This window comes from Chinchilla lanigera, unplaced genomic scaffold (genome assembly GCF_000276665.1).
Source record: "Chinchilla lanigera isolate Chin_1 unplaced genomic scaffold, ChiLan1.0 scaffold00065, whole genome shotgun sequence".
Classification (NCBI taxonomy): domain Eukaryota; kingdom Metazoa; phylum Chordata; class Mammalia; order Rodentia; family Chinchillidae; genus Chinchilla; species Chinchilla lanigera.
The window spans coordinates 780,438-788,570 of record NW_004955466.1 but is presented as its reverse complement, the minus strand read 5'-3'; positions in this window follow the sequence as shown (position 1 = coordinate 788,570).

Sequence of the window (8,133 nt, the reverse complement as noted above, 5' to 3'; positions counted from 1 at the left end):
AATGCAGGGCCCCTGACCATACAAATTCATGTCTGGTGTTTACAAAGCTTTGGATTTTTCGAGATGCAGAGAATTTAAATTTTTAAAGTATGAAATCGTCTGCCAGGCATGGTGATGCATGCGTATAATCCCAGCACTCTGGGAAGCTGAGGAAGGAGGATTGAAAGTTTAAGCCCAGGCTGGGGAATTTAGCAATTTAGAGAGACCCTATCTCAAAAATAAAAATAAAAAACATTTAAAAAGTTCTGGGGCTGGGGATTTAGCTCAGCGGCAAAGCGCCTGCCTGGCAAGCGCAAGGTCGTGAGTTCGGTTCCTGGTACCGGAGAAAAACCAAAAAAAAATAAAAAATAAAAAAAAATAAAAAGTTCTGACGGTATAGCTCAGTACAAAAATCTCGGGACATACCACCTGATTTCCAAATACTGGCAACCGAGTAAAAAATGTAACAAGCCATAACGCAGATCAAATCCCTCTGTAGGGGACTAGCGCCTGAGACAGAAAATCTGTTGCCTGTGGGCTGTGTAAACACTTTTCCTGTTGTGTTGTCTTTAGCTGAGGATGCCTTTGTCTCTCTACTCAGCGACTGGAGAGCCAGGCCCTCAACTCTCCTGTGAACGAAGGAATGTGGGGTGCTGTGCCGGCTGCTAGCTCTAAGCGTACAGTGGGTTTAAAGCCACAGTGGTGTTGCCAGCTTGTCTGGTCTTGTGTGGTGATTGATGATGATGTGGGCACATTACATTTAGTGGAGAGGATCCACGGTAACATAAATAACATCAGGCACCTATTCTGTGCCGAGTGCCAGGCACTTTACTGAAATAAATTCATTCCATCTTCATGACCAACTTGCTTGGTAGGTGCTGCTGCCGTCCCGTCTCACAGACAGGAGAGCTAGTCAGTGCCATAGGCAGGCCGGCCCTGCGCAGCACAGGGGCGTCCTGCGCTCCCAGACTCCCACATGCCCCGGATCTGTGGGTAGGAAACAAAACCAGGCCAAACAACAACAACAAAAAATCTGTTACAATAGAAATACAGTTTCCACTTGTCAAAAACCAAAGTCACAACAATGTTAAAGATCTTAACTGGCTGTATTTTCACTTCTGGAATGGAGTTAGTTACACTTCAGTGCATAAAATAGAAAGAGTATTTTAATGAGCCCAGTGGAGGAGGCTGATCTTAGAGACAGGAAAGAGGGAAAGAAGAAGGCAGGTGTGGTGGTGCAGGACTGTAATTGTAGCTGTCGGGAGGTTGAGGCCAGCTGGGGCAGCGCAGGGTGACTCTGCCTCAAAAGGCCCAGGCTAAAGAAAACAGACGCAAAACAAAAGTGGACCGGTTATTTCAAAGTCACTTTCCTCTTAAGGGAGAAACAGAGACAAAAGAATAAAAAAAAATAACCCATTGGTTAGTGTCAAATTACCTCTTTTTGTGTATAAGGATTAAGGGAGTGGGAATTTTATTATCCTGCCTGGTTTTTTATTATTATTATTATTTTGCCGGGTGCTGGGGACCGAACCCAATGCTTCACACAAGCTAAGCAAGCACTCTACCGCTGGGCCACGCTCCCAAGCTCTACTATGCCAATTAAAACTGGTTTTTTTTGTTTGTTTTTTTTTTTGAGAAATGTGGATGTTAACTGTTTTTTTTTTGGTTTTTTCTCCGGTACCGGGAACCGAACTCACGACCTTGCGCTCGCCAGGCAGGCGCTTTGCCGCTGAGCTAAATCCCCAGCCCGATGTTAACTGTTTAATCCTTCTTTCTGAGAAAGTCAGATAAACAGCTTAGTCTCAGCTGGGAGACCCAGAGCACTAGTGTGTGACTCTCTTTTGATGTTTAGCCTGGCCTGTTGGGGCCCAGCTTAGCCCCAAACAATGGCCTATTTAACACCTATAAACTGCAGAAAGAGTGTGCTATATTTGTAGCACTTTCCAGGATCTTAGCATTTCAGAAAACAATCAGACCTGCAGTGACACTGCCCAAGGTACTTGTGTCCCTCCATCCATGCAGCTAGTCTGTCCACATTTGTGATTGCTGCTGCCCCAATTCAAGCTGCCTTTGTCTTCTCTTTTACATCACAATTAAAGCATTGTGTTGATTGATTTCTTGGTGGACTTTTACTGAATAGTTACATTCTTAGAAAAAATATACAAACCATGAATGTGCACCTGTATGAACTTTTTCAAAAGGAACACACCTGGGTAACTGGCATTCAGACCAAGAGGCAAAACCAGTTTGGGGGTGTAGCTCAGGGGTAGAGCACCTGCCCAGCATGCTCAAGGCCCTGAGTCCAACCGCCGCCTCTTAAAAAAAAAAAGAGGCCGGGCGTGGTGGCGCATGTCTGTAATCCCAGCACTTGGGCAGCTGCCAGCCTGAACTGCATAGCAAGACCCTGTCTCAAAAAAACTAGCTAACTAATTTATTAATTAAATTTTAAACAGAAAGCAGAACATTCTCAGCACCTGACAAGCCCATTCCCACTCATAACCCCTCCTAAAGGTGGACAGTTGAGGGTGTTGTCCACCTTTGGGTTACTATGAATAATGTTTGTTTTGTTTTGTGTTGGTACCAGGAAACAAACTTAGGACCTTGCGCTTGCCAGGCAGACACTGTGCCGCTGAGCTATATCCCCGGCCCTACTATGAATAATGGTGCCATAAGCATTCTTGTATCTGTCTTTTAATGGACATGTTCCTGCATATGTTGATTGTTTTTTCCCAAGTGTGAGTAGGCAAGTTATGTTATCTATGATCTCCTACCCAAAGGAGGCATAGGTTCTGAAGAAATGGTTGCGATCTTCTGGTTTGAAGAAGGTGCTTCTGTCCAGGGTCCTTGTGTCTATCCACAGTAGTTGTCCTTGCTGTCCTGTACTGGGGAGCACTATGACCATCCCTGGGGAGAGAATCTCTTTCACTCTAAGGCTGGAGGTCAGAGGTCTGCATTCTCACTCCAACCACTAGAGGTCAGACATTCACAAGTGACTGGGAACCAGCCGCCTGACTTCCCTGCAGGCTTCCTCCTAATGCTTGTCCTTCTGTCTCCTTTGGTAACCGGGGGTTCAGCTCTTTGGGAGGTGTGAGGGGGTGCTCTTTAAAGTGCATCTCAATGGAGGCAGACAGAGCCAGCGTCACACGTTCTGGGCATTCGACATTTCTCACCATGAATCCACCCTTCCTGTGACATGGGGAGCCAGGTACAACAGCAAGCAGAAGCGCTGCAGAGACACCCAGGATTTGGAGGCAGACTTATTTAATGTTGATGGACGCTGACAGGGAGTCGATTGTCCCTCAGAATGTCAGGCCTCGAAGGCCCAGGGAGGGAGGTTTATATGGGGTTGCCGGGGGTGGGGATACAGAGGCAGAGCACTGGACTGTCTCTGAGGGTTCTTACAGTGTGCATCACAGTGACCAGCTGTTTCTAAGGGACAGAAGCAGCAGGAACTGGAACAGGAACTGTCACCTGGGCAACTAAGAAACTGTTTACTGGCCGGCGGGGGGGGGGGGGGCATTTTCTGTTACATTTCCCCTCTCTTTTAGTTTCCCTGGCAAATCTTTGCTGGGCATGTTACATGTGATCTGAGCTAAGGCCCAACTAGAAAGCAGTAACATTAGGGCTGTCAATGGCCTGAGGTCCCCAAGACTGAAAGTTTTCCCACCAGGAATTTGTGGTTTGCTTCCTTTATTATAGGGTTCCTCCCTAAATTGACTCTAACAAGGGAGTGAAGGAGTTAATCTGATTTGGGAGAGTGTCCAGTGTACCTTGGATGCTCATCAAATCTTTATCATTTGCAAGGGCCTTACGGGTTATTTTTTATTCTCTTGGGGCAATCATCTATAGAACTAAGGCAAAAACCATAGCTAGCAGTGGGGCAGGGAAGCAAGAACTGGGGTAAGCAGCTCAAAAAGACATAAAAATCAAGGGAAATAGGTATGGAGCCATCCTGTGAACAGTGTCCTCGGGCTTCAGCTGTGCCTGGACTGGTCAGTGTCTGGAGTGACCGGAGCAGGGCTTTGCATCATCTCTTTAGAGTGAGCTGTCTGGTCCAGGTAGATTCTCCAGTGAATCTAAGGCTAGATTTCTGAAACTTGCAGAGGTGGCTAATATGCAGCTAGGTTATATGTGTGTGTGCAGGAGTGTCTGCTTATATAGCTGGCCTTTTAGCTAAACTTTATGGAACTGGTTACAAGGTGTTCCTATAGGGTTATGTTTTATTCCTTTAACTTTTTAGAGCTTGCGGCCCGTATGCTGTATGTAATTTTAATTTAGTCTTTAACAGTTCTATCAGTTTTTGAAATATCTCTGCCACAAATGCAGGCCTGTTATCCTGGCGAATAATCAAGGGTAGGCCATATCTAGGGACGATTTCTCACAGCAGGACCCTATAAACTTTTGGTTGTCTTGGCCAGCCTGAGTAGGGGCAGACAAGCACTAACTCATGCCAGGTGGAGGTCAGGGCCAGTGACACAGACGCTGAGGCCTGAGCTGGCTGCAGGGGTGTAGGTGCAGAACATACATGCTGGGGGCAGGTCTGGCTCTGATTAAGATAGACCTTCTGGGAGTACTGGGTAAAGTTTTTCTGGCAGGGGATGATGTTTGAGTCAATTGGATGCCTGCAGGGGGCTTAGGCCTCTAGACCAGATTATTTTGAGCATAAATTTGGCATCATTGGTGGCAGATTTCCAAACAGCAACAGGAAGCAGTCTTCTGTGCAGATCATCCCTGCAGGAGAGCTTGGGCCAAAATAGCTTTGTCCAAGGTGACCGCAGCATATCTAGCCTGTCAGACTTCATTCCTAACAGAGCTACTTCCATCTGTAAGTGGGGTGTACTCGGCACCTGTAGTGATCTACAGTTATTCAGGAGGTCCAGCACAGCATGTGGCATCCGGACAGTTAGGTCTAGGCATAAAGTGAGCTTGTCAGCTTTCTTGATCAGAAGGACAGTGGCTGTTAGAGCATGGAAGCAAAAGGGGCAGGCAGCCCTTAGTGACCAGATCCAAGTATTTGCACAGGTAGGTCCCAGGGACTGAAAGTCTGAGTAAGTATCACTGTTTTTGTGAATTTAAGGATCTAGGTTCTATAGAAGCCAGCAGCTTCAAAGAAATTTGTGGAGCCAGGCATGGAGGCACATGCCTGTAATCCCGGCACTTGGGAGGCTGAGGCAGGAGGATTGCTGCAAGTTTGAGACCAGCTTGGACTACAAAGTGAGCTCAAGGACAGCCTGAACTGCATAGCGAGACCCTGTCTCAAAAAGACAAAAAAAAAGAAATCTGTGGAGCTTTTTTTTCTTGTAACCAGTTTCTGCCAATATTGCAGCAGAGCTTTTGTGCCTTTCCAGCAGGCAGCTTGGGTGTCATTAATCAGACATGCTTTTCCAAAGAGGAAATAAGATTTTGAACCTCTGGGAGGTTGGGTTCAGGTCAGTCATGAAGAGGGGCTGGCTGGCAGGAGTCAATCAATCCAGGCAGGTGTTCCAACAGGCTGTGGGTGGCAGAAGACTGAGGCAGCATATACGGAGGGTGATCGTGGCAGCGTTGGCAGCTCAGAGCTCTTGAGCTGGCTTTACAGGCAGGAGAGGTGTATTTTAGCAGTTTGACAGTCTATCACTTTTTCTCAGGGGACCATGATGGACAGGAAGGACCAGGGCCAAATCTGTTGTCAGAGCCTCCCCCAAAATAATGGGAGAGATTTTAACCCTTGTGGCAATTGCGTCCAAGTGAGCTGCATCTTGTCTCAGGGTTTGTCCATTGAAGGGGCTTATGGGAGCAACTTGCAAGCAGAGGAAGGCATCTCTTAAATCTAGACAAGTAAACCGGGTGGTATCTAGAGGGAACAGTCCAGAAAGGGCTTGTGGGTCGGGAACCGCAGAGTGCAAGGTGATGGCTGCATTGTTGACTGCACAGAGATCTTGCACTGGTCAGTAATCCCCATTGGGCGTTTTCACCAGGAGGAGAGGAGTGTTCCAAGGTGATGAACAGTCCATCAGGGTCCTGAACTACTTTAGGCAGCGGAGGTGTGGCTGGAGCATGGCTGGTGGTTAGGTTTGGAGGTGAGTCTTCACTCGTACCTCTGGGAGGGGAATTTTTAGAATTTCAGGATTGTGGTTATCTTTCTCAGGCAAGAGTAAAAGCTGAAAGTGCGGGGTTAAATGAGAGGAAAGCTGACTGGCTTGTTGCAAAGGAGACAGTGGCTTCTAACTTGAAGAGGAGATCTCTTCTCAGAAGTGGTATGGGGAGTGGCTTACACAGGAATTCATGTTTTGTGAGATGTCCTCCCAGGCTGCAAGTTTGTGCCTGGCAGAAGGAGCGAGAAGCTAGAGTCCCAGTTGCCCCAGTGATGGTAACTTTTTGACAGAGGGAATTTTTGAAGGCAGAGAGTTCTGTTCCAGTGTCTATCAGGAAAGTCACAGGCTTGCCCCTGGCTTTTTGCAATGACCATGGGCTCTCAGGGGCCCAATCTGATAGGGCTCAGTCTTCCTATTCATCCAGGACCAACAGGGTGAGGAGAGGTTCAGGTTGAGGTGGGCCTGGATAGTCAGGTTTCTTTGTGTTTTGCAGATGGAGGGGGCATTTATTTCTTTGTGTCCATAGCCCTTATAACTTATATCCAGAGGGTATGGTTGTTTATTAGACTGGATTTTCTTATGGACATCAGGTGCTTTTGTTTTATCAGGTTTCTGGGTAACAGTGGTTCATGGGCTTTTGCCCCTCTTTTTGATGTCTTTGAGAAGCACTTGGCTGGGTTGTTTCTAGGCAGGGTGACCTTTGGCAAGGCCGTGGGAACTCATTCATCAGGGCTGATGGTCCAATTTTCCCTCAGTCAAAATGTGGAACTCAGGAGGAACTGCTGACAGTGAGGTCGCGTCGGCATTAGACGACACCATCTGGCCAGCACAGGCAGAGCTGTGAAGTAGGTTTTTGGGGGAAGGTGCTGTATGGCTGAAAGCAAGCAGTGGCCAGTACTTCAGTTGGCTGGAAGCAGGTGAGTCGGGAGCAGGGAATGAAGCTGTAGGTGTTGGCAGCAGCTATGGCAGCTGATGAGGATGCCAAAGTGGAATTCTCAGGAAGAATGGGCCTCTTTTTTCCTTTCTTTCTTTCTTTCTTTCTTTTTTTTTTTTTAATTTTGAGCAGTTTGGTTTCACTTTTAACTCCATAATCTCAGAAAAGCCCCTTCCTGCAGTCAGGGGCTGTGGGTTTTGACTAATTAGTTCCCATCTCTGACTTCCTATGTGTGTGTTGTGTACCCTTGAATGCTGGTGCAACAGATAAAGGGTGGGTGCCCCTCAGAGAGAGACCATTCAGATGCTCACCTGGCCACGCCCCTCATGGGGATGGAGGCATGACTCAGCTAAGGGGGGTGTGGGGTCTCTGTTATGCCATATGTCGACTCTGTTATGCCATGGAACCGCAGGTGAGGGCCCAGTCAGCCCCATGACCAGGGCTCCCTGGTCTTGGTGCACAGACGGAGCAGCCTATGGCTTACACTGTCCATGCCACTCGCTCAGCAGGCACTCAGAGGTTAAACGTTCCAACCCCTTGAGTGTGGCCCTGACTAATGAGAGTTGATCAGGGTCCTGTTCTGCTCAAGCTGAGCAGGACTGACAGACTAACTGGGGTGCCCCTGGTGGCGTTTCCAGAATCAGGCAGACAGGAGATAGATCTCATCCTCTTCCCTTTGGGGACTGATGTGAGCCGCTCGTGTGGGGAGCCAGGAACCCTCCTCCAGCCCTCTGAGGGGACTCGAGAAATCTCAAGGGCATGTCTTCCAGTCGGGACCTGGAGAGGTCTTTAATTCATCCAAGAAGGCCACAACCCATGACCAAAGAGATCAGCCCAGTCAGTCTTTCTGGCCAATGCACCCGATGCAATGAAGAGCAGAAACACTGAAATGACATCCAGGATTTACAGGCAGATTTATTTAACGTCAGATGGGCACTAACAGGGAATCAGTTGTCCCTCAAAATGTCAGGCCTCAAAGGCCCAGGGAGGGAGGTTTTTATGGGGTTGCAAGAGTGGGTACAGAGGTAGAGCACTTGGCTGTCTTTGATTGGTTCTTACAATATGCATCACAGTGACCAGCTATGCATCACAGTGACTAGCTGTTTCTAAGAGACAGAAGTAACAGGAACTGCAACAGGAACTATT